This window comes from Equus przewalskii, chromosome X (assembly GCF_037783145.1).
Source record: "Equus przewalskii isolate Varuska chromosome X, EquPr2, whole genome shotgun sequence".
Taxonomy (NCBI): Eukaryota; Metazoa; Chordata; class Mammalia; order Perissodactyla; family Equidae; genus Equus; species Equus przewalskii.
Window position 1 is genome coordinate 8,357,925 of NC_091863.1, and position 27,922 is coordinate 8,385,846.

At 38.9% G+C, this 27,922-nt stretch overlaps 1 protein-coding gene across 4 annotated transcripts in view; it reads left to right on the forward strand.

Annotated features, from left to right (window-relative positions):
• FRMPD4 (FERM and PDZ domain containing 4) overlaps positions 1-27,922 on the forward strand; it is a 797,725-nt gene that overhangs the window by 23,788 nt on the left and 746,015 nt on the right. For 2 of the 4 annotated variants that reach the window (XM_070604451.1, XM_070604445.1), the window contains exon 1: positions 6,683-6,810. The exons of the other annotated variants lie outside the window; for them this stretch is intronic. The gene's annotated coding sequence lies outside the window, so the exon portion shown is untranslated. Of the gene's footprint in view, positions 1-6,682; positions 6,811-27,922 lie in introns of those variants that run through there. 4 annotated transcript variants of the gene reach the window in all.

Genomic DNA, 27,922 nt, shown 5'->3' on the forward strand with positions numbered 1-27,922 from the left:
CCGATTTCTTGAGTTCTACCCCCGGAGATTCTAATGCAACTGTTTTGGGGTGTGCTCTGGATATCAGAATTTTAAAAAGTTCCCCCTGGTGATTTCAAATGTGCAGTCAAGATTGAGAACTAATAAAGAGAGAATTGCTAAGATCCTTTCCAGGTCTGTTTTTATTCTCAATGCCTGTGATTTGGATTGACACAATCCATAATATTAAAATATTTTATACTCATGGTGAGAAGGAATTCTCAAGCTACATAGCTGACTCTTAACATATATGTAGCATTATTCATGAGCTATTTGAAGTTATTCAATAAACAGGTTGGAACTAGAGAGGGTTAATCTTGGCACACTTTCAGAGGAGTTGAGTTTTTAGCAAAAGTGGGAAATCAGGGAGAACTATGGAACAACTAAGAGGACTAGCTCTTCTGACACCACATTTCATGGATTGTGCATGAACACAGACAAAAGGCCAACTTACTCGATTTTTCTGAAATTAGACATTGACTATGATTTTTCCCTGGCTGTCCCCTTAACTACCTTATTGTCTTGATACTGCACCATGGCAACGAATAAAGTACACATCATCTTTTATTTTTTTCCTTAAATGGTATGACAAAGGAATCGTTGTTGTGCTTCCATTTCTAGAAGCAGGAATGGAAGCAGTTCTGTGGTCACTTCACAAAATTTCTAGTGCAAGCTGGCTTGAAATCAGTGATCTCAGTAAAATATGCTTGTGGTGTCTAAGATGGCCCCAAAGATCTCCACATCCTGGTATTCATGCTTTTGTGTAATCTCCTCTCCTTGAGTGTAGGCTTGGCCTAGTGATATGCTTCTAACCAACAGAATATATCAAGAGTGATTGGATGATGCTTTTGAGGTTAGGTTAGAAAAGACTGTTACTTACAAAATATTTAGACTCTCTCTCTCTCTGACTCATCTCATGCATTGGCTGTGATGAAGCAAACTGGAGAGGCCAACATGGCAAGGAACTGAGGATGGCCTCTGGTCAACTCCAAGCAAGGACCTGAGGCTCTCAGTCCAACAACTCTTGAGGAAGTGAATCTTGCCAATAACCACCTGAGTGAGTTTGGAAGTGGATTCTTCCCCGTCAAGCCTTCCAATGAGTCTTATATCTTGATTGCAGCCCTGTGAAAGACTCTGAAACCGAGGACTCAGTTAAGCTGTGCCCAGATCCCTCACCAATGAATGTGTGGTGTTTCAAGTTGCTAAGTTTTAGGGTAATTTGTTAGGCAGCAACAGATAACTAATACAAGGAAATCTGAAAATGTTCAGAAGGAAAAGCAAAAACAGTAGCAATGCAATAGACCTCAATGTGCTAGCCCAGTATTTATTAGGCTGAAATTTAGCAAATCTTCCTCATATTTTGCCCCTATCAGCCACCACTCTTTTGCCTACAAAAGATTGTAGAAATAATATGCCAACATAAAAGGTTTGGAAAATAGAATAGAAAATATTCACCCATTATTCACCCCTCTAACATTTTACATTTTAATATATTTTCTCCATCTGTTGAAAACCGTATGTGATAGGAAGAATAATGACCCCTCAAAGATGTCCATGTCCTCATCCCCTGAACCTGGTAATTTGGTTACATGAAAAATTGGAAATTAAAGTTGCAGATGGAATGAAGATTGCTTATCTCTGACCTTAAATAGAGAGATTAACCTGGATTATCTGGATGGGCCCAATGTAATCACAGGGTCCTTAAACATGGAAGAGGAAGGCAGAAGACTCAGGGGGAAATGTGACTATGCAAGGAAGTCAGTGATGCCATGTGAAAAGGACTCAACTGGCTGGCCTTTGCTGTCTTTGAGGATGGAGGAAGGGGCCGAGAGCCAAAGAATGTGGGTGCCCTCTAGACGTTGCAAAAGGCCACAAGACAGATTCTCTCCTAGAACCTCCAGAAAGGAATGCAGCTCTGCTGACACCTTAAAACCTGTGTCGAACTTCTAACTTCCAGAATTGTAAGATCATACATGTGCGTTATTTTAAGCAGCTAAGCTTGTGGTAACCTGTTAAACAGCAATAGAAAAGTAATGCACCATATTTTTCATAGTTATATCATGCCTAAATATTTTTTTAATGTTGCTATGGTTTTTATAATTATTTGAATGGCCACACATTATTCCATGGAGCTGAAGGACTGTCATTTCCTTAACCATACTCTTTAATGGAACATTAGATGTATGAATAGCTTTCTGCATTTTTCTTTTTTCATAAGCTTCATTATTTCCTAGGATATTCTACCAGAAATTAAATTTGAGCTTTTTCTGGGCTACTGATTCTCATCTATTAGTTGGCTTCTGTCTGTTCTTGAGCCAGGATTGCCCTGTTGGAATTCTTGTTGCTTTGTAAGACATGTACCTTCTTGTGAGGACAGCTCTTCTCTCTTATCACATTTTAGTTTAATTTTTTAATTGATTTTTTTAGATGAATCTTAATTTATTGTTTCTAGCTCCTAGAAAAGTCCCACTGAGAGTGTCTGATGTCCATTGCCTGGGCAAACACTTTCAAAGACCTTAGGCTTGTGGTCAAAGCCCTCAATGATGTGACTCCACTTTTCCTATTTCTGTTTTCGCAAACTGCACTTATGGTTAGGCCATTTCTTTCGTGTCTTCCCTGTTGATTGTTTTCCATTTTATGAGTCTGTGTGTATTCTAGTCCCAGTCCTGATTGTACGTCTCACCGTGAGATGATCTGTGATTTGTCTCACAAGCTCTTCCTCAGCAGCTCAGTATATGAGGAGTGTGAACATTGCAATCAGACAGCCCTGGATTTGAATCCCACCTCTGTTTCTTACTAGCTCTATGGCCTTGAATGAGTCACTCATCCTCCTTGAGCACTGGTTTCCTCTTTAAAATAAGGTCAGCATGTTTTCTTTGCAGAGTTGTCAACTGGATTATAGCTAATCATTACAAAGATTCTAGCAAGATCCTTGGTACTTAGCAGACAACCAGTGAGTATCACTGTTCATCTCATGACCTTATTATCCACCCTCATTAAACATAAATTCTTTAAAAGTAAGGACAGTTTATTATTCTTACATGTATACCCCATGGAGCCTAGGATATAATAGATGCTTAATAAATATTTACTATTTAAGTTTTCTCTCCCTTCTCCCTGTCTTATTAAAATCCCATCCATTTTCCAAGGCTACCACTGCAGCCCCATCTCCTTTATGACTCATCCTTGTCACCTTCACCACATTTGACCTAGTGGGTGAGTGCAGCTGAAGGATGCAAAATAGAGTGTAAGGGAGAAAAATACAGATTCATGGAGAGGATATATTGGATCTCTTCTAGCTTTAACTTTTATATAATTTGGGGATTTTATGGGGAAAGAGTTATTACTGAGCTCTTGTTAATATGCCCAAATGTTCCACATATGCTAGGGCTTCTCATCAAGCCACTTAAAACTCATCCCAGAATGAGAAGACAAGCCATACACTGGGAGAAATTATTTGCAAAAGACATATCTGATGAAGAACTGTTACCCAAAATTTACAAAGAACTCTTAAAACTCAATGGTAAGAAAATAAAAAACCCAATTAAAAAATAGGCCAAAGACTTTAACAGACACCTTATCAAAGAAGATATGCAATGGCAAATAAGCATATGAAAAGATGCTCCACATCATATATCATCAGAAAAATACAAATTAAAACAACAGTGAGATAACACTACATACCTCTTAGAATGGCCAAAATCTGGAACACTGATAACACCAAATGCTGGCAAGGATGTGGAGCAACAGGAATTCTCATTCATTGCTGGTGGGAATGCAAAATGATACAGCCCCTTTGGAAGGCAGTTTGGCAGTTTCTTAAAAAATGAAACATTCTCTTACCATATTATCCAATAACTGCATCCCTTGGCATTTATCCAAAGGAGTTGTAAACTTATATCCACACAAAAACTTCACATGATGTTTACAGCAGCTTTATTCATAATTACTAAAACTTGGATGCAATTAAGGTGTCCTTTGGTAGGTGAATGGATAAATAAACAGTGGTGCATCCAGACAATGTAATGTTATTCAGCACTAAAAAATGAACTATCAAGCCAAAGAAGCCATGGAGGAAGCTTAAATACGTATTACTAAGTGATAGAAGCCAATCTGAAAAGGCTACATACTGTAGGATTCCAATGGTATGACATTCTGGAAAAGGCAAAGCTATGGAGACAGGAAAAAGGTCATCAGTTTCCAGGGATTAGGGAGGAGGGAGAGAGGAATAGGCAGAGCACAGGGGATTTTTAGGACAGTGAAAATGCTCTATATGATACTTTAATGGTGGGTATGTGTTATTATACATTTGTCAAAACCCATAGAACATACAACATCAAGAGTGAACCATAAGGTAAACTATGTACTGTGGATGATAATGATGTGTCAGTGTAGGTTCATCAGTTGTGACAAATGTCTCACTCTGGTAGGGGATATTGATAATGGGGGAGGCTATGCATGTGTCGGGGCAGAGGGTATATGGGAAATCTCTGTACTTTCCCCTTAGTTTTGCTGTCAACCTTAAACTGCTCTAAAAACATAAAGCCTTCAAAAAAAACTCAAACTCAGCCAAACCCTTACCATGTTATACTCATTTTTTAGAAAAGTAAGTGAAGAGACAGAGAAGTTAAGTAGGAGAGCCTCGACTTTTATCCCAACTTTTTTGCCTCCAAAGTCTATGGTTTTTCTCCTCTATCACACTGGAGAGACACTGGCAGTGCTCTGCCCATGGCCTCTCAGTTCTTACTCTTTGCTTCCAGGCCTATATCTTCCTACCAGGGACTCCTGTGCTTCTTCACCTTCTTGGACTGCAGAAATGTACTTGGCCCATGTGCCAGGCCAGAAGGACCAGAGTCAATGTCCTGCGGAGCAGCCCTTGATAACGATGGATAGGTATCAGTGGATAACTGTCCCAGCCTCCTCACCTGGTGAGGGGGACAAGAGGGCAGTGAACTGTGGTCCGACCTGTCTGTGGCTGAGATTAAGGGCCCGACCTGTCTGTGATCAATTAGGTGAAGAGCTGCAGAGTAAGCATTTAGAAACTTTTATAGCAATTGAACACAGACATTGTGTGTCTTTTGATTCTAATAATTTTTAAAAAGACTTGCTTTTGTATGTCTTTTTTAAATTTCATTTTTCTAATGATTCATTTTTGTTGTATTTACAAAAGTCTTGTTTTGCAATGGGTTGGACATTTTTTTAAAATTGATTTTTCACCACAAGAGTTTGAGAAACCCTATTCTATAGCAGCAGACTGACAAACTATAGCCCTTATGCTGGCTGTCTGGTTTTGTAAATAATGTTTCATTGGAACACAGCTGTACCTATTAATTTACGTTCTATCTATGGCTGCTTTTTCTCTGTGATGGCGAATTGAGTCATTGTAACAGACATCGTGTCCCCCAAAGCCTAAAGTATTCACCATCTGACCCTTTACAGGAAAAGTTGGCTGACCCCTGTTCTACTCTGTCTCCCCCATTCCCCAGCTGGATTGAGCTCTGAGGCCCACAGTGCTAACTTGCTTGCTAACATACCTTCTATTGCCTTCTTTCCCTTCCCTGTCTCATTTTCTCATTCTTCACCAGGGTTTCCTAGATCTCCTCTGAAATATTATTCTCCCCCCCACCCTTTTTTGGGGTGAGGAAGATTGGCCCTGAGCCAACACCTGTTACCAATCTTCCTCTTTTTTTGTTTCCTTCCCAAAGCCCCAGTACATAGTTGTATATCCTAGTTGTAAGTCATTCTAGGTCTTCTATGTGGGATGCCACCACAGCACGACTTGATGAGCAGTGTGTAGGTCTGCACCCAGGATCTGAACTGGTGAGCCCGGGTTGCTGAAGCAGAATGTGCGAACTTAACCACTTGGCCATGGGGCCGGCCCTCGTACTCACATTCTTGACTCAAGGTTGACTTCTGGGGGAACTCAACCAGTGCACCCAACATGTCCTTGTTTGTCCTAATCCTAGGCCAAACTTACTAGCGGAGTAGGGACAACTTACTAGCAGTGACAACCTCAGCACATCAATTAAGCTATCACACTGCCCCCACCTCCACCAGCCTGTCTCTTCTGAAGCACCATGTGAAAATTCAACTTTGTGGGCATGAATTTTTCTGATTCATTTACTCTATCTTATCAAGTGCCACCTCTGCACCAGGGATGGTGGAGGAGAGGGTAAAGAAGGGGAGGAGAAAAGAAAATCCCATCTTGCCCTACATAGGATGCTCCCTTTTTATAACAGCAGCCTGCTTAGAGCCGAGCCCAAGGTGTCCATGCACCTGAGTTGCAGCTAGTTGTTTTCAACCTCACAGGACATGGCCAAGTCATTACCCACCCCCACTTTATTGCTGCTGCTTTCATTTGTCTCTGTCTGCCCCTCCTAATTACTTAGGTCACTTCAGACTTTAATTCTGTCTTCTAAAGTGTAACACAGCCATAATTAGGCCATATGTTAATTAGCAAGATGACGTCTTGTCACTCGTGAGAAATGTGGATCATCCCAGAATGTACCATAGAAAGGGGAGTTCAGTGAGAAGGGGAAGTCTAAGGAGGCTGGAAGTGACTCTCTGCTCAGCCAAAACTGCCTTAGAGAGCAGGAGAAAATGGCGGGATGCAAGAGGGGGAAAGGATGGGGTCACACAAAGAAAAAGAGCTAGAGTTGACCATTTCTCCACTCCAGGAATGAGATGTAAGCCAGGAGGCAAACCTGAGGCCACAAAGCCACCAGGGATGGCAGAATCTCCTGAAGGACTGGAGGTGGCCAGGGCTGAGGTCAAGGCCCGGATGGAGGCAAGGTGAGTGTCAGGCATGTCCTCATCTCTTATCCCTAGAAGCCTGTAGGGATGCCGTTCAAAAATCAAGGCCAATCTCTGTCTCTATGGCCACTCTAAGTGCCCTCCAGGAAATCTGAAAGAGTGGGGTTCTGGGAACTTGGGGACTATTTCTACATGCTATTTTACTAACATAATGTTAGTTCCCCCATTTTCTGTTAACTTATTTTCTGACATTCTTGGGATAAGAAAATGGAAAGAGGATTGGGCAGGTCATGATGATTTCCTGTTTCAGATAGTGTCACCTTTATCACTCAGGAAACAATTTTCCAGGAAACTAATTACTCAGGGAATTCATGATTAGGTTCGATGACATGTGAATTATAAAGATGTTAACCTCCCTCCAGTTTGCTGTCAAAACATGACGTGACGGGAACTTGTTCTGTCATCACCCAACCTATAGGTGAAAGGGACTGGGACAGGATTCTAAGTTGTGTATTTGTCTGGATTTCAGAAAAAGGCATTTGACACAGGAACTCTCAAAGCATACCAAAGGGGAAATTTTGAGGGATAAAGCTTGTGCTAAAAATAATATTCATAAATATTATTATTGCTAATATTTGTTGAGTTCCTACTATATTCCAAACCTTTACAGATAAACTTCAAATACTCCTAACAATCCTTCAAGTAAAGTATTATTATCCCCATTTAATTAGAAGCTTACAGACATTGGATCTTACTCAAAGATCACACTGCCAGCTGAGACAAAGCTGAAATCCATGTTTTTTTAACTCTAAAATTTGAGCTCTTGTCAGTATACTGGAGTGAGCAAACTTTTTCTGTAAAGGGCCAGATAGTAAATATTTTCAGTTTTGCTGGCCGGACGGTATGTGTTGCAAATACTCGATTCTGTTGTTGTAGTACATAGGCAGCCATAGACAATACATAAATGAATGAGTGTGGCTATGTTCCAATAAATCTTTATTTGCAGACACAAACATTTATTTTTAATATAATTTTCACATCATGAATTATTGTTCTTTGGAATTTTTCCGAACTGTTCAAAAATGGTAAAGTCATTCTGCTCACGGGCCATACAAAAACAGGTGGTAGCCCAGGTTTGGCCCACAGACTGTAGTTTGCTGACCCCTGTGCTATACAGAGCTGCCTATCTAACAATGACTTATGAAAATAATGAAGTGACAGCAACTGGGCTACATATTTTACCCAAGGGAGGCAAGTCAACTACAGAAAAGCTTATTGGACCTGAAGCTGTAGGAAACAAAAGTTCTCATTCTGGCTCTTCCATCACATTAAATGTGTAGATTTAGATACATCTCAAAAACGTCTGGTTCTTGGCTCCTCATCTCCCAAATGAGACGGATCCCTAACAGCTCCACAGTTCTTTGATTTAATCACAGTATGCCTCCACCAAATGATTTCCATAAAATTGGAATTTGAATCTAAGATGGTTACTTGGATGGTGCCATCATTGAAGACTAGGGGAGAAGCAGGTTTGTGGATGACAGCAAAAGCGTGGTTGTGAACAAGTTACATTTGAGGCATCTAGTAGACATAAGCGGAGACAGCTGCATATAAGAACCTGGAGTTGAGGGAGAAGGCAGGACTAGAGACTGAAATTTTCATCAGCATGCAGACTGAATCTGGGTATATCATGGCATTGAATAAGGTCTTTTAGGGCAAGATTTCATAGCCTTGGCACTATTGATGTTTCGGGTGGGATAATTCTTTGTTGTGGGGGCTGTCCTGTCCTACAATGTACATTGCAGGGTGTTTAGTAGCATCCCTGGCCCTACCCACTAGATGCCATTAGAACACCTCCCCCGCCACCCCCGCTGTGACAACCAAAATTGTCTCCAGACATTGCCAAATGTCCCCAAGGGTAAAAATCACCCTTGGTAGAGAATCACTGTTTTATGAGAAAGACTGAGGATGGTCCCCAAGAACTCCAACTTTGGTGATCAGAAAGAGGAGGAGGAAATGGGAGAAGAGACTGAGAAGGAGTGCCCAGTGAAGTAAGAGGAAATCTCATGTGTGAGGTCGCAACTGTTTAGTGTGAACTTGGTTTAATAGTTGGTGAAAGGCAGAGGTGGAGGAACAAGAAGTAATGGTCCATAGCTCAGGGCTGAGCCCCGGCGGGCTCCACCGTATTTCCTTTTTGAGACCCCCAGTGGTAGTAGAAGGGACAGAGGCACATGAAGCATTAAGGTCATTCATTTTCTAACTGCCTGGAGCCTGAAGATAGTGCAATGGATGGAGTGTTTTCTAGTAGGGAATTAAACTAAATAGGAGGTTAAGAGTAACATTTAGAAACCAAAGATAGAGACCTTTACATGTTTCTTCTTTCTCATTTTATTTTTAGAAATAATTCCCGAAGGATAAAAATGTTGTTGTCTGAGTGCAGGAGAAAAACAAGAGCAGAAATAGAGTTGCTATGGTTTTGAGGAAAAGCAAAAGGGACTTAAGACCTGGAAGTTTTGCCTTCCTGAGCTGCGGGATGGACCCTCTTTGTTTTGTGGTCTCTTCACTCACTTCATGCCTAATAGTAGTAAAAAAAAAAAAAAAAAGTGAACAGATTGTGTGAACTTTATACGTTTGAAAATGGAACAGCTATGACTTAGTAAAGTCCCAATATAAAGATTTTAAAAAATCAGTCCCTCATATTGAAATTAATGTCATTAGACAAGTGTGCCTCTTAGCCGCAGGCTTGATATTAAAGGACCAAAAGAAGGAGAAATATCTGCTTTGTCATCTTTATGTAAGTCTTCTCACTCCAAAATGGACATAATAAATTTACCTCATAAGGTTATTATGTAAAAAATGCCTAAAAGTGTGTAGTGCATAGTTGGGCTTCCATAAATGTTTAAAAGTAATGGCAGTGTGTGTCCTGGTTGTGGTGGTGATTACGCATGTCTAAACATGCAATGAAATTCCATAGAACGAGACACTCCACCTCTACCCCCCAAAAAGTGCAGCAAAAGAGTGAAACCCAAATAAGATTATTAGTTGAGTTAATAGTATTGCATCAGTGTCAATTTCCTGACTTTGGCCATGTGCTGTGGTTATGTAAGATGTTCTCATTTGGGCAAGCTGGGCGTAGGGGACAGAGAACTCTATAGTAGTTTACAACTTCTTGTGAGTCTTAAACTATTTTAAATAAAATTATTGAAAAGAAGCAAATAATTAGATGTTGAAATAGACTGAAAAGACCTTCTGTTTATGATTATTGTATTCCTCAGGATCATTGTGTTTTATGGTCAACTTTACCTTGTAGATTCATTTTTATTTTAAAGAGACTTGTATCATGAGTAAGCCAAATTATCAGGTTTTACTTATAAATGACAAAATAGAATGTGATCAATATATGTTCAGGCTAATGCAATAGGTTATAATCCAGAGCACGAACCTAAATTGATCTTAATAAACATGCAGTGACAAAGCCCAGTGATAGGTGAAAGTCTGAAATTAAACAGGATTACCATTTAGTCTTTAGTTGTGGCATATTTTATTTTTGGATAGTCCAAGACTCATCTAAGTTTGCCAAAGATTGAAATTTTCACACTACACATCCTTAAATTCCTTGAGAAGTAGAAAGTAGAGGTGGCTTGCCTACTGTTTTAGGTGAGAATTTCTACTTCAGCAGACTTTGGGGAGGGCAAACCTCCTCTATCTTGCTGATATGCCCAAGATGTGATCTATTTATATTACAAACCATATGCAGAGCCTGGCAAGTCTTTCTGTAAATGAGCTCATCCGCTCTGCCCTAAAATAGAGGCTGGGAGAGGGGCGCCAAAGACATTAGGGACCTTTCACAACCATTACGCCTCTTGGTGCTGATTGAACAGGAAGCATGAACAAAATCTATGAGTTCTGATAGGAAGGATAAATAATAAATACCTGTCAAGGGGAACAAGATGTCCTTGGTCTTCTTTGCGGGTCGTCAAAGTCAAGTTCTTAAAGACTTGAGTACTTTTTAATGGGTTTTCTTTTTTTGTGTATTGTAAAAATTGCAAGTACAGATAATTTAAGATTTGTCTTACTGATGGGCCTCCTTCAAAGTGGGATGAGTTTTATCTAGAGCTTCATTCAAACCAGCCAGTATTTATAGAACATTTATCCAGTGTTAAGTAATTAGATTTATCTGTAAGGAAATAGAGAAGAGCAGTTGCTGACCTCAAAAGGCTCCTAGACAAGTAGGAAAGAGATGAGAAAACAAAGTCTCTTACAAAATGACAGGCACAGCAAGAGAGGCACGTGCAAGTTTCAGAGAAAGGTGTAAGGGAGAAGTGATTAACTGTTTAGGACAACGTGGCTTAAACTGGGCCTGCAAAAGGATGTGTTCTTGGCGTATGTAGAGTTTGCTACAGTAATTTCAAAATTTTGTGTTTTCATTTAGATGGAAATTATATGTTTACATATATATATATACCTACAAACATTTTTCCAGTTATCTGGATGAGTCTGTAACTTTTTAAAAATTTTTTTATTGTATTAAGAACAGTTAACATGAGATCTACCCTCTTAACAAATTCTTGTGTCCAATACAGTATTGTTAACTTATAGGCACAGAGCTGTACATCAGATCTCTAGAGCTTATTCATCTTGCATAATTGAAACTTTAAACCTGTTTTCCCCTCCACTCAGACCCTGACAGCCATTATTGTACCCTCTGCTTCTATGAGTTTGACTACTCTGAGTTCCTCATATAAGTGGAATCATAGTATTTGTCCTTCTGTGACTGGCTTATTTCACTTGGCATAATCCAGGTATATTCATGTTGTCAGATATTGCAGGATTTCCCTTTTTTTAAAGGCTGAATAATATTACATTGTATGTATATGCCAATTTTCTTTATCCATTCTTCCGTCTATGGACATTTAGGTTGTTTCCTCATCTTAGTTATTGTGAATTGGGTGAGCCTGTATCTTATTGAATACTCATGGCCACGTGGTTTTAGTGTATTTGCATCTACGTACTCTTGAAATGAGTATTTTGCTTTAGTTTGAGTAGAGGGAAGTGGATAAGAAAACTGAGTCATTCTGCAGCATGTCGTAGTTGGGAATGTGGGTTTCAAAGAACCTGGACTAGAGCATCGGTGGCATATTCCAAGTTCAGTGGATGGCTTACAGAGATGCCATCTTTATTTGTCCCAGCTAGCAAAACTTCCTTAAAAGGAAATGTAGTAGTACATATTCAATGAAGAATTTGTGTGCTCCTAATTATGACAACTAGTTAAGATATCTGTTTAGTGCCTGAATAATGCCCCACTGCTTACTCTGTCTTTAAGTGAGCAAGAAAGCTGTGCCTGTGACAGACCCTTTCCCCCTTTCCCATATTCTTGTCATGAACAAGGCAGCAGCGGTTTTAATACTTTAGTGAAAAGACCAAGAGAGCTATAGATACATTGGCAATGTATCAATCAGAAGTTACATTCAGCTGCCAGTGATAAAAACTCAGGAAAGGGTGGCTTAAATTAAGGCTTCATTAAGTCCAGAATGGGTAGTCCAAGGCTGTTATGGTAGCTACATGATATAACCAGTGACCCATGCTCCTTTTGACTTTGTGCTTTGTCATCCTAATCCTCCTGTTCTCAAAATGGATGTCAGAGCTCTAGCCATCATATTTTCATTTTGGGCATAAAGAAGAGGCAGAGCGAAGAGAGAAGAAGGCATATGCTAACTGTGTTAAAATTCCCTTAAAATTGCCTTCCTGGAAGTCCCCTTCAGTGACTTTTACTTACATCATACTGACCAGGACTATCTCAAATACTCCTAGTTGTAAGGGAGACAGGAAATTTCATTTTTAGCTTGTCACATTGTCTCTTCAAATAATCTCAGGGTTCAAGTAATACAGAGAAAACAGATCTTTGGTAGACAGCTAGTAGCCTCTGCAACACTGGGATCTTATTATCATTGAGTTCTTGATCCAAATTCTGCAACTACCCAGTTATAGACATCTTGATATATGAGAGAAAGAAACCCCTGTTTATTAAAGGTACTGTTATTTAGGTGTTTATTATTTGCAGCTAAACATATTCCTAACTGAAACAAATATAAACACTGATTGTTGATGTTTAACTTTTAGAATTGACTCATTTATCTGGAATCACAAATTCAAATATATTCAGAACTAGATAGTGTGAGTGAGTGGCTTTCATACAGGATTGCCAGCCCACGGTTACAAGATAAAAATTTCAAGAGAACCAGAAAGCTGGATCTTTATGCATATTGCAAGGTCAGAAAATTTTTTTCATACCGCATTATAGATATGAAGAAAAGAACCTCATTTCTTTATTTAGCTTGTAATTGTGGCCTCTCCTAATCTCCCTTCTCCTGATTAGAGGAAAAACACAAGAAAACACCAACAGTGCCTAAAAGTCAATCTTGTTTAAGTGTTAGTCCACTCTGAAAATTTAGGAAATTTAAGATATAATTCAAATACCATAAAATTCGTCTTTGAAAGGTTTAAAATTCAGTAGTTTTTAGTATATTCACAATGTTGTGCAACAATTGCCACTATCTAATTCCAGAACATTGCATCACCCTAGAAAGAAAACTCATCCCCATTAGTAGTCAGTCCTCTCTCTGTCCATATGTGTTTGCCTACTCCAGACATTTCATATAATTGGAATCATATACTATGTGGCTCTTTGTGACTAGCTTCTTTCACTTAGTATAATGTTTTCACGGTTTATCCATGTATAACATGTATCACTACTTCAGTCCTTTTTATATATGAATAATATTCCGTTGTATGGATAACCCACATTTTGTTTATCCGTTAGTTTGATGGATGTTTGAGTTATTTCCACTTTTTGGCTATTACGAATAATGCTGCTATGAACATTTGTGCACAAGTCTTTGTGTGGACGTATGTTTTCACTTCTCTTAGGCATATACCTAGGAGTGAAATTGCTGGGTCACATGGGAAGTTTGTGCTGAACTTTTTGAGGAACTACCAAACTGTTTTCCAAAGTGGCTGCACCAATTTACATTCCTATCAGCAGTGTATGAGGGTTCCAATTTCTCTGCTTCCCTGCCAACTTTTGTTACTGTTTGTCTTTTTGGTTATAGCCATCCTACCAGGTATGAAGTAGTATCTCATTGGGTTTCAATTTTTATTTCCTTAATGAGTAATAATGTTGAGCATCTCTTTATGTGTTTATTGGCCATTTGTATACCTACTTTGGAGAAATGTCTATTTAAATCCTTTGCCTATTCTGAATATTGGGTTATTTGTCTTTTTATTACTGCATTGTATGCTTTTTATATAGTTTGAAATATGTTATTGTCACATTTTCAGGTCACAAATGGTTGAAAATTGGCAACTAATATGGTTCAAACTAATAAAAATACCCAGTCTCCTCTGCTTTTCTCTCTAGAAGAGCATTGAGATGTGTGGGCTAGGGTTATAGCTCTTGTAACCTCCTTATAGGAAGGCTCTTTGGATTGTCTTCGTGGCTCCTAAAGCAATGTTACTTGTCCACTTGGGTGCTGCTAGCTTGGCTGACATTTGTGGCTCACATCTTTGATGGGGGAACTGATAATCTGGCCACTCTTGGCTTTGTGAGGGTCTTGTGTTGTTCTGGCTGCTTTGGCCTCAGCTCTGCCTCTTTAATCATTTCAGACCCCCCACCCCGAGTTCTGACCCTGACTTCCGTTTGATCCTGTCCTAGTCCATTCGGGCTCTTATAACAAAATATCACAGACTGGGTGACTTATAACAACAGAAATTTATTTCTCATAGTCCTTGATGCTGGAAGTCCAAAATCAGGGTGCCAGCATGGTCAGGTGAGGGCCCTCTTCTGGGTTACAGACTTCTTGTTGTACCTTCACATGGTGGAAGGGCCTGGGGAGCTCTGTGGGATCTCTTATAAGAGCACTAATCCCATTCATGAGGTCTCCACCTTCATGATATAATCAGCTCCCCAAGGCCCCCACCAACCAGTACCATCACCTTTGGGGGTTAGGATTTCAACATATGATTTTAGGGGGGAACACAAATATTCACACCATAGCAACCCTGACTCAAGTGGTCTTCCACAGAATCTTCAGTGGATGCCACCTTACCCCCACTATGGCCATTCCATTTAGCAAACTCCACCTCTAGAAACTCAGCTACTTTCCATAGTGGAACCCAGGGCAACTTGAGCAAGCTGAATTTCAGGGTCTCCTTTTGCATGACTTGCTTGCCGGGCAAAGTGATATGATTGCACTGCAGAGTGGTATATGGAAGCTCCATCACCGAGTCCCAGATCCTCTATATTCTCCTCAATTTGTCCATTTTGTCTCTCCTTTGCCAAGCACGGGCTAAAAAGAAAAAATCGGGAGACCCAACTGCCCACTTTGCTCTCCTGCTTTTTTCCTTCTCCTTCTCACAATTCCTCAGATCAGAAGTTAGGAGGGTATATTAGTCAGGGTTCTTCAAAGAAACAGAACCAATAGGATGTGTGTGTGTGTATGTATAAAGATATTTACTATAAGGAATTGGCTCACGCAATTATGGAGGCTGACAAATCCCAAGGTCTGTAGGTGAGTTGGCAAGCTGGAGACCCAGGAGAACCAGTGGTTTAGTTTCAGTCTGAGTCCAAAGCCCTGAGAACCAGGAGAGCTGATGGTGTAGTTCCGTTCTGAAGGCCAGCAGGCTCAAAAACCAGGAAGAGCCTATGTTTCAGTTCAAATCCTAAGGCAGGAAAAAGCCAACGTACCAATTTGAAAACCATCAGGTTGGAGGAGCTCTCTCTTACTCGAGATAACATTTTTGTTCTACTCAGTCCTTGAACTGATTGGATGAGGCCCAACCACATTTGGGAAGACAATCAGCTTTACTTGGACTACCAATTTAAATGTTATTCTCGCCCCAAAACACCCTCACAGAAACATGGAGAATGTTTGACCAAATATCTGGGTACCCTGTGGGCTAGTCAAGTTGACACACAAAATTAACCATCACAGAGGGCTGTCCCTTAACTTCCTTTATAACTAGGATGGCCCATAAAATGTATCATCTTATCTGGAACACATTTGTGTGAAAGAAGACATAACTGGGTGGGGTGCATCAACAAGTGTAAACTGGTATTGTACAAGTCAAAGCAGCTTGTATAGTGACTCGACTTATAACATGTCCTCTTCACTGCCAAAGGATGTGTCCAGCTGGCACATATGGAAGATTGCCTATTATCTATGAGGCTGGGTCCTCCAAAATTGTCCCTAGGAAAACTTAAGAGGGACAGAAAGTAAGCTAGAAAATCCTCTCTCAAGAAAAAAGCTAGTTTTGGAAGATTAGTGTCCTGCTTCATAAGCCTGTTTTTGAAGATCAGAAGATGAGCATTCCCTTGGACTTTCTCTTCAAATTTCCTCTGTAATGAATTCTGGTCTCTCTCCAGGCAGCTGAATGACTGAGCATTCTAGGGTGAAGGTCATGAAATTGATAAAGCAAAAGAGTAAAAAACAAAAGGAATATTAAGAAGATAGTACTTTGGTTACAGGTGAACTCTCTCAGTTTAAAATACTGGGAAACTAATTTAATTTATAAATTTCTGTTTAAACCAAACAAAACATCTATGTCATTTTTTACTCAGGGGCCAACAGTTTGTGACCCTTGCTGGACAAATCACAGATGAATTTTGTTAAAGAATTAGGTTGGTGGGAATGGGAAAGGAGCAGCGGAGGGAAAGGAGAGAACATTACTGCTTCCCCTTCCATAATTAATAGCCAAGAGACACTGCCTATGGTGGAGAGAACATGAAACAGAGAAGGAGAAGTGTACTTACTTACTAGCAGCATTGACCAATGGAGGTCTTGATCTGGAGATATAGCTAGAATATATGCCCAAATATAAGTCGACCCTGAATGTAAGTGAAACTGTCATTTCCCTAAATGAGAAACTTTAAAGCAACTTCTCTTTTATCAACTTGAATATACAATACTTAGGGACAGAGTTGAAATGGCCAGACGTCTATGTATATATTTTAAAACTCATGTTATATATTGTTAAACAAAATTGCTCTTTTTCACTCTCACATCTCATGATACAATTTTTTTAAAACTCTATACATGCACATTGACATTCATTTCTCCTTCATCTAGAGCCACTTGAAAATAGGGTCATATTCGCATCCACTAAGTTGTTGATTGCAGCACTTTTTGAATCTGAGCATATTGCTGCCATTAGGACTTTTATCATGATTCACATATGCCCATTAATTCATAGTGAGCTCCACATCATAAGCATTTAATGTATTGTAATAAACTGATTTTTTTAAAAAGGCTTGGACACAATGGCACCCAGAGCTACAGTTTGAAGTCATTTCTCCAGAAATGATGACTCAATCTGTGTTAAATTTATTTACCTTCCCCCATCGTGTCAAGTGACCTCTATAAGCATCCAAACTGAGTTTGATTGAGGTCGTTTCAGGTTAATGTATCTTCCCCAAATAGTACTTTGTTGTTCAAAATTAAGTAATTGAGAGACTGCCTGTAATATGAAAGTCTTAATAAGGACTTTAGTTTTGATGGGATAATTTTGAGGAAAAATCTTACCTTCTAGTTGGGTATATACAGAATCTTGGGAAGAAGGGCTACTTGAAATTTGTGTGAGAGAGAAGAAGGTTAAATCTTCAGCTATAGTAGCAGAAAATTAATAGAAATTTGATTTTAATAAACCAAGAAATTGTGACATAAAGCATACTATCTACAGATCTTGATGCAAATACTAGATAACCAAACACCAATAATAGTTTCAGTTAGTGGCTTGTGGGGAGCTAGACGGGGACAAGGTAAGACCAAGTCAAGAAACTTGGCGTTCATTATAAAGGCACCTAAACTATAATATATTATAATGAAAAATGTAAAAGTGAAAGCAGAATATTACAATAGTCCAAATGAGAGATGACGACCCGTGTCATTGATGATGAGGAGGGAAGAGGCAGATTTTAGAGCTGCTTGGAGGTAGAATTGATGGGACTTCATGCCTGGATTATGGGAATACATGGAGAGGTAAGAATGCAAGGTGCTTCTGGTTTCCCAGCTTTGGAGACTGGGTAAATATGGTACCAAGTTGGAAATCCATGAACAAGGGAGTGAACGACAGTGGGATCCATTGTGAGCACACATACTCTTAGTATCTGTGGCCTGTTCAGTAGAGATGAGTCAGGAGTGCAGGACAGAAGCTCTTGGAGAGATACACATTTGGGATTCATCAACGTATGAGTGTAGATAGAGCTTCCGGAGTGGCTAGATTGCCTGGCAAATGTTTTATGTAATATAACAAAGCTGGGGATGGGGCTTTGGAAAAACTATCACTATTAGAAGGCAGGGGAAAGAATCCAATGAAGGAAGCTGAGAGAAAATGGGCCAGAGATAGAGGTCAAGACAGAAAGGGGCAAGTGTCAACGAAAGAGTATTTAGTCGTGTTGGATTTCAAAGGAATATCAAATGAAATAAGGAATGAGAAGTATCTACTTGATTTGGAAAAATTCTTTTGTATTTTCTAAATAAGGAAGTGATCTCAGAAAATAGATCTTTCTGTCTGCAAACAGTTTAGAAGAACCTTTTGGGGAAGGTACGATTTAGGAATAGTTAGTTGTGAAATAAATTCAGTATTCGTCAAGAGGATGATGACACTGGTAAAAACAAATGAATGTGTCCTTTGCCCAAATTTGCCTGTGGCCTTGCACAGCAATAACCTCACAAACACCTAAACTGAGCCTCTGCCTTTGTCCTACAGGACCTCAAGGTCACTCTGAGTCTAGCTTGCTGTCTGTTTTGGTTCTGTCTGATTGCCCCAGATCCCTGCCTCACTTTCTTCCAATGTCTACTTCTATGGCAAGGGATTCACATTTGTTGGTGGAATTTCTGTTGAATAGATATCAGATTTGTCTCCAGATACCCACTACTGTCTTTCTGATTCCCATGGATATCTCTAAAGGGTGGAACGATGGGAGACAGATTGTCTCAATGCAAGGATGACTCTCAGACAAAGTGATTCAAGGAGGTATTGAAAGAGTTAATCAAAGAGGCACCAAATTTCCATTCTCTGAAGATCTTCCAGCACAGACTAGATGACCTTTCAGCAGTCATGCCGCAGAGAAAAGAATTCATCCATTGGATGACCTTTAAAATCCCTTCCTGTCCTAAGAATCAGTGTATCCCGACACCAAACAGAGCATAGAAATCAAGGAACCTCAGGGTTGGAAGGGACTTTAAGAGGTCATCTGATCCTTCTTACCAAATAAAAACATCCTTTCTACTGCCTTACTGAAGAGGAGCATTCCCAGCTTTTCTTTTAATTAATAAACTTTATTTTTTAGAGTCATTTTAGATTTACAGCAAGATCGAGCAGAAAGCACAGAGAATTCCTATATACCCCCGATCCCCACACAGGCACAGTTGATCTCCCCGCTATCAACATCCTGCACTAGAGTGACAGTACATTTGTGACAATCATCAACCTATGTTGACACCTCTTTACCACCCAAAGTCCATAGTTTTCATTAAAGTTCACTCTTGGCCTTGCACACTCCACAGGTTTTGACAAATAATGACATGTGTCTACATTATAGTATTTACAGAACACTTTCACTGCCCTAAAAATTCTCTGTCTTCTTCCTATTCATCCCTTCCTCCCCCCAACCCCTGGAAACCATAATCTTTTTATTGCCTCCATAGTTTTGCCTTTTCCATAATGTCATATAGTTTGAATCATACAGTATGTAACCATATCAGATTGGTTTCTTTCACTTAGTGATAAGCACTTAAGGTTCCTCCATGGCTTTGCATGGCTTGATAGCTCATTTCTTTTCAGTGCAAAATAATATTCCATTGTTTGGGTGTACCACTGTTTATTTATCCATTTACCTACTGAGGGACATCTTGGTTACTTCCAAGTTTTGGCAATTATAAATAAAGCTGCTATAAACATCTGTGTGTAGGTTTTTGGGTACACGTTAAGTTTTCAGCTCATTTGGGTAAATAACAAGGAGCATAATTGCTGGTTCATGTGGTAAGAGTGTCTTTACTTTTGTAAGAAACTGTCAAACTGTCTTCCAAAATGGTTGTATCATTTTGCCTTCCCACCAGCAATGAATGAGAGTTCCTGTTGCTCCATATCCTTGTCAGCATTTGGTATTGCCAGTGTTTTGGATTTTGGCCATTCCTTGGCTTTTCTTTGAATGCTCATACAATGATAATTCACCGTGTCAGAAATTCAGAATGTATTTAATGGCCAGGCAAGGAAGGCCTTATAGCAGAGTAAGCTGAGATAAAAAATGTGGCACCTCCACCTGGACACAGAGTTCTCTCTGGGCTTGGAGCAGTGCACCTTTCTGCAACAGAGAGCTCACCAAATGTCCATTTTCTCCCCTACATTTCCTAGCCTCCCTTGTAGTTAGGTTGGGGCATGTGACTGAGCTTTGGCCAATGGGAATGTCTGAAGAGGTGAAGCCTCACTGTAGGTCTGAGTCACTTAAAAGTCTCTGTGTTCCTGCCTTTTCCTGTTTCTTATATTCAGAGACCTTGGAGCCTCTGTGATCTAGATGAAGCAGCTGTAAGGCACCAGACCTCTGTGAGCCTGGGCCCTAGAATGACTGTGTGGAACAGAGCTCCCTACCTACCTGCCTTGGAAAATGTATTTTGAGCAATAAACTTTGTTGTATTAAGCCACGGAGATTCCAGGGTTAAGTTGTTACCTCCACATAGTCTGACCTAACCTGACTAGTATACCTCTCTTTGCTGACCCTTAAGGTCTCTCTTGAATCCCAGTCCCTTTCTCTCTATTCAGCTGGAATTCCGTTCTATGTCTGTGCTAAACTTTAACTTCAGACCTCTTTAGTTATATTTGGCAATGTGACCCACTTCAACAAAGCTTTTGGAATCTGTCCCATGTCAATAAGGTTTCCCAGACTCTCAATTCACTCCTGGTAGCCCATCTTTGTCTTTGGACTCTGTGGGAATCCCTCTGTTCACTCTTCCATCCAGTCATTTCATAGGCTCTCCACCGATTCCTCAGAGTCTCACTAATACGAGGTCTCCAGTCATGAGCTCCCTCAGTGACAATGCCTCTCACTTGACAATTACCAAATAAGGCAGCCCATTCTATTTTTAGAATGGTCTAAGTGACATTAAGTTTTTCCTTTAGTGATTTTAATGTGCCTGATGAAAGTTGTCTTGTATTTGTTCAACCTGCATTGTCTGGAGTTGTGAAAATATCTTCCTCCTTCTTCTTTGTGTTAGACTTCTAGGTAACTGAAGATAGAAAGCTATCATGGTCCTCCTAATTTCTTCTCTCATCTAGGGTGTCTGTTTTTATCCAGGGGGATATATATGTATTTTTACAGAAGTGAAACCTTCCTGATAATAAGAAAAGGGAATGATAAAAGGATATATATTTCAGTACATAAATATAATAATAACTAATATTATACATTTAACACAAGAGAGATGAACTGGTTTAAAAAACCATAACACATGTGTAGGCTGTATGATTATACCTATAATCCATCTGCTTTTTATACATCTTTCAGTTTTCTTGTTAAGATTTCACTTGGGGTTGAGACTTGGCAAAGCCTCAGTCTGACAGCAATTTTTAAAATACAAAATGTGAGAAAAGGAGAAAAGGATCCATCATATTTTTCAATTACAAAAGCACTAAGGCAAGGAATAGTTCCTTTATCTTCTTTTTCTTTTTATGAACTCAGAAGTCAAAAAAGGGAGAGTTAGAAGAATAAAACCCTAGAACCTTTCAACTTTTCAAAAAAAAACTTGCTCTAGATATTTAAATGAAAGAAGTAACCAATGACCCATCAGAAGTCAAGGAGGCCACTGTAATTTAAAAGTATACTCAGAAGAGCTCATTCTGCCATGACGTTTTCCCAGTGTTTCTTGTCTTCTAAAGCCAGAAGGACTACATCTTTCTTTCAAGGTTCAGAGGGATTCTGGAACCCTATTATTGCCATCTTGTTCTATTTAGCTCAAATGCCTTTTCCTATTTAATCTCATCTCATCATTATTGGGCTTTCTCACCCTCATCCTTCTCGCTCCTTATCAGAGCAGCCAGATTATACCAAGGCAGCAGGACTAAGGGAACAGATGTGTATATAAACAGAGGGGATGAAAAGTGGGCATGTACGATGTGGCATCATAGAAAGTGGAGTGTGAGGTAGGGTGTTGGGAAGAGCAGCACTGAGCAAGGGTTCTAGAGGGTCAGGTGGCAGATATCAGAGGCCAGGTGGGGTCAGCCAGGTGAACACTTTCTTTTCCTTTCTCTTATCTTCTTTCCTTGCTTTCCTCCCCTTATTTCATTTTCTCTCTTCCTTTCAACCATTTTGTCCTTTCTCCGATTTCCCCAATTCTTATTACTTTTCTTCCCTGTAACTTTTGCCCTCTTCTCCCAGTTTATCACTTGCCATGTGTGCAGGGAAGAGTTAACATAGCAGGCCTGAGGCTGCTGTCTTTAAATGGCGTTCTTATGGCTGGCATCTGGGAACTGCGCCTTTGAAACATTCTCTGAGTGATAGATCGTTTTGCCCATCTGGTGCACTGGACACCTGCTTCCTTCTGGGAATCTGGAAATTTGGCAGTTGTGGAAGATCATTATGCCTAAGTGAGAAACCCCCAATAAAAACCCTGGACTCTGAGTCTCAAGCAGGCCTCACCAGGCAGAACACTGCATACATGTTGCTGCATCTCCTTGCTAGAGGAAAAAACGTATTCCTTCCTGGTGCTAGGGAGAGAACAGAGGAAATCTGGGCACGGATTCCTCTAGACTCCTCCTGATGGGTCTTTTCCCCTTGGTGATTACTGTAATGTGCTATAACCGTGAGTCCAACTGCTGCTGAATCCTGTGAGTCCTTCTAACAAGTCACTAAATGTATGAGAGGGCTTGGGACTCCTGAAACACATACCAAGACCTATGTTTTTCCTGGCCCATCTTTGCGACCTTCGAAGTGGCATTTAAAAGCCAGATAAAGGACTGCTGATTTTTTTTACCTTGTGAAAATTATTACTGTTTGCAATTGGAAAGAGACTTATTTTAAAAGAAGAGATGAGAGTGAATGGAGACTACTACATTCCAGGCACTGTGCTAAGTGGTTTATATACATTGTGTTATTTAATCAACCAATCTGTGAGGTAGTTATTATCACTCACTACTTTGAATGTAGAAAGCTGATTTATCAAAGATTACAAAGATGGGAGTTGGAGGAGGCAGAGCTTCAGTGGTTTAATTCAGTTTAATGAACATTTATTGAACAAATAATGTATATCAGGCAACGTACTATGCACAAGAGAAAAAATGATAAATAAGACCAAGAGCCAACTATAGAGTTGCTCACTATTTAGAGAGGAGAAAGATTAGCCTAATCATTATGCTCTGGTGAAAGTTTAAGACAAATATATGCCTGGGGTACTGTGAAATTTGAATCTAAATAATTTTGTTGGCAAAGTTTAGGCTTTTTCTTTTTAAATTCATTATTGCTAAAGCCCCTCCCCCTTTCTTTCAAGGGAAATGCATATGAGGAAGTGAAAAAGCTTTATTTTGTTCTTTGATAATTTTTATTAGGTTTTGAAATGTAAAGGAAGTAAATGTTCATGACAAAAATGTCTGACAGTTGAACAAAGTAAAGTGAAACACATCCATTTTTCAATAATTTCCTCCAGTCCATTCCCTAAAGAGAATCACTTCTCCATTTTCCCGTGTTCCACTCACTCCTTAATACCAGGAAATATCAAATAAAAAGATATGAGCCCAACAATACCTAAATTTAATCCTTAAAATAATAAATCACTTTCCTCACAGCCTTTCTGGGTAGAGTTTAAGCATCCAGACTGCCCATGGCCGTGTTTGACTGAATTTGTGTTTCTGACTACAAATTATATTTCTGACTATAAATTATATTATGGACTATGAATTATACTTTAGTTTACATTTCAGTTCCTTTTTAAACTGACAAAAGAGATTTGTATTTCAATACATTTCCTTTTCATTTTTCAAAAAATCCTACTGGTCAATCTTTAATTTAGCAATCTTTAATATTTATGTTGATGTTGGATTTTGAGGAAATTATTTTGAAATGTTCCTGGATTCAGTTTTTCTAAAAGCTGAGATTTTGTTTCTTCTATCCTGGGTCTGAAACAAATCTTACTTTCAGGGTATGGTAAAAGTGTGACAAAGATAGATTCATGCTTAACTACTTCAGAAATAGATAATAGTGAGCAGAGATAAATAATAGGAATAATCAGGGGTCGTGGTTTATGTGAGAACTGGAGGGAATCTCAGAGCTGACCCAGCGTGTCCCCTCATCTTACATATAGGACTCTCCATACTGCTAATGATGAAAAACAGAAATAAATATTAATTCACAATGAGAGTACAGTTTGTGGTTTGTTTTTTTGTTTTTAATCCTAGAGGCTATTTTCTGTTTGCCCTGGATATGAGTATTCTGTCTATGTTTGGGGAATTTGCAGCAGTACAAGCTGAGTAATTAAGGAGTGGAAAAGCCACTATGTTAGATCCGATTCAGGAGAATGGCTCAGTCTCACCAAGCTTATTCCTATGAATTTAAATCAAGCAAGTTCAGTTCAAATTAACTTATCAAGAATCCAGCACAAATTCTTGCCCTATATTCTATGGTGCTCTTAATCCCATGGGAAATAGAATCTTCAACATGAAAAATTAGGAAGTAATATCAGAATTCAAATATGAAACACAGACAAAAGGTACTGGAAGGGTATTCAAGGATATTTTTATGGGCTGAAGTAGGCAATTTTCTTATTTGTAAAATAAAGATTTTACATTAAATTGACCCAAAGTTTTTTTTAATTTTTAGTTACAGAGTATGTGTAACCATCATCACAATCTTGTTTTAGAGTTTTCACTTGAGCCCATTTCTAATCCATTCCCAGACCTGTACCCCGACCCCCACAGGGCTCAGGCAAACACTGATCTTCTTCCTATATCTGTGGATTTGCCTTTCTGAAACTTCATATACATGAAATTTCATGGTCTTTTGCATCTGACTTTTTAAATTTAGAATAATTTTTTGAGGTTCATCCATGTTGTAACATGTATCAGTAGTTTGTTTCTTTTTATTGCTGAGCAGTATTCCATTCCATGGATATACCACATCGTGTTTATAGAGTTACCAGCTGATGGACATTTAGGTTATTTTCACTTTTGGACTATTATGAATAATGCTGCTGTGAACATTCACATACAAATCTTTGTGTGGACATATGTTCTCATTTCTCTTGGGTAGATTCCCGGGAGTAGAATTGCTGGTTTGTATGATAAGTTTATTTTATATTATTTTTTATTTTTATTTTTTTTTACTGAGGAAGATTTGCCCTGAGCTAACATCCACAGCCAGTCTTCCTCTTTTGTTTGTATGTGAGCCACCACCACAGCATGGCCACTGATGCACGAGTGGTATAGGTCCACACCCAGGGACCAAACCTGGGCTACCAAAGTGGAGTGTGCTGAACTTAACCACTAGGCCACTGAGGCTGGCCCAATAAGTTTAATTTTTAAAGAAACTGCCAAACTGTTTTGCAGAGTGGCAGTACCATTTTACATCCCTACCAACAGTATATAAGGGTTCCAGTTTCTCTGAACAATGATATACACATCCTTTCATATGCTTATTATTTATTTGTGTCTGTTTTTTGGTGAAATATCTATTTAAATCTTTTATTCATTTTTAAGGTATTGAGTTACAAGAGTTCTTTATGTATTCTGAATACAAAGAATTAAGAAATGAACTTTTAATTTTTTTTTTAAAGATTGGCACCTGAGCTAAACATCTGTTGCCAGTCTTTTTTTTCTTCTCCCCAAAGCCCCCCAGTACATAGCTATATATGCTAGTTATAGGTTCTTCTAGTTGTGCCATATGGGATGCTACCTCAGCATAGCTTGATGAGTGGTGCTAGGTCCGTGCTTAGGATCCAAACTGGGGAAACCCTGGGCTGCTGAAGCTGGAGTGCATGAACTTAACCACTCAGCCATGGGGCTGGCACCTGAACTTTTAGTTTTTGAACTCATCTTATGGATTTTGTTAATAAAGGGTTTTAGGAAGTATTTGACTTTAGCTTTTGTATGATGACAATAGAAATTTTCAGAATGGCTAAACTCACACTCTGGAATGTGAATTATATGCAGTTTACCTACAATGACTTAGGTATAAATATACAGGAAAAAAAACCTCTAACAGATATACAGTGAGGTTCTGTTATCTTCTAGTTCTTTTTTAAAAATTTATTTTACTGAGGTCACATTAGTTTATAACATTATGTAAATTTCAGATGTACATCATTATATTTCAGCTTCTGTATAGACTGCATTGTGTTCACCACCAAAAGCTGTCACCATACATATGTGCCCTTTTACCTGTTCTGCCCTCCCCCACCCCCTCTGGTAACCACCAATCTGTTCTCCTTATCTCTGTGTTTATTTTCCATATATGAGTGAAATCATATGGTGTTTGTCTTTCTCTGTCTGGCTTATTTCACTTAGCATAATACCCTCAAGGTCCATCCATGTTGTCACAAATGACATGATTTCATCTTTTTTTATGGCTGAGTAGTATTCCGTTGTGTATATATATAGCACATCTTCTTTATCCACTCATCTGTTGATGGGGACTTAGGTAGCTTCCAAGTCTTGGCTATGGTGAATAATGCTGCAATGAACATAGGAGTGCATATGTTTTATTGAATTAGTGTTTTCCTGTTCATTGAATAAATACCCAGAAGTAGAATAGCTGGATCATATGATATTTCTATTTTTAATTTTTTGAGAAATCTCCATACTGTTTTCCATAGTGGTTACACCATTTTGCATTCCCACTAGCAGTGTGTGAGGGTTCCCTTCTCTCCACATCCACTCCATTTGTTATTTCTTGTCTTTTTAATAATAGCCATTCTGACAGGTGTGAGGTGATATCTCAGTGTAGTTTTGATTTGCATTTACCTAATGATTAATGACGTTGAACATCTTTTCGTGTGCCTGTTGGCCATCTGTATATCTTCTTTGGAAAAATATCTGTTTAGATCGTCTGCCCATTTTTTGATCATGTTGTTCATTTTTTTGTTGTTGAGTTGTATGAGTTCTTTATATATTTTGGATATTAACTCCTTATCAGATATATGATTTGCAAATATTTTCTCCTAGAAAACCTGGTGGATTGGCTTTTCATTTTGTTGATAGTTTCCTTTGCTGTGCATGTAGTCCATTTGTTTATTTTTTCTTTTGTTTTCCTTGCCTGAGGAGACATGATATTCAAAAAGATACTGCCAAGACTGATGTCAAAGAGTGCACTGTCTATATTTTCTTCTAGGAGTTGTATGGTTTCAGTTCTTACATTCAAATCTTTAATCCATTTTGAGTTAATTTTTGTGTGTGGTATAAGATAATGATCTACTTTGATTCTTTTGCACACTGCTGTCCAGTTTTCCCAGCACCGTTTATTGAAGAGACTTTCCTTTCTCCATTGTATGTTCTTGGCTCCCTTGTCAAATTAGCTGTCCATAGATGTGTGGGTTAATTTCTGGGCTCTCAATTCTGTTCCATTGATCTGTGTGTCTGTTTTTCTGCCAGTACCATGCTGTCTTGATTGCTATAGCTTTGTAGTATATTTTGAAGTCAGGGACTATGATACCTCCAGCTATGTCTTTTTCCTCAGGGGTGCTTTGGCTATTTGTGGTCTTGGTTGTTCCATATAAATTTTTAGGATTCTTTGTTCTACTTCTGTGAAAAATATCCTTGGGATTCTGATTGGGATTGCATTGAATCTGTAGATTGCTTTAGGTAGTATGGGCATTTTAGCTGTGTTTATTCTTCCAATCTGTGAGCATGGAATATCTTTCCATTTCTTTATGTCTTCTTCAATTTCTTTCAATAATGGTTTGTAGTTTTCAGCATATTGGTCTTTCACCTCCTTGCTTAAATTTATTCCTAGATATTTTATTCTTTTTGTTGTGATTGTAAATGGGATTGTATTCCTCATTTCTCTTTCTGCTAGTTTGTTGTTAGTCTATAGAAATGCAACTGATTTTTGTATGTTGACTTTGTACCCTACAATTTTACTGTATTTGTTAATTACTTCTGATAGTTTTTGGTGAAT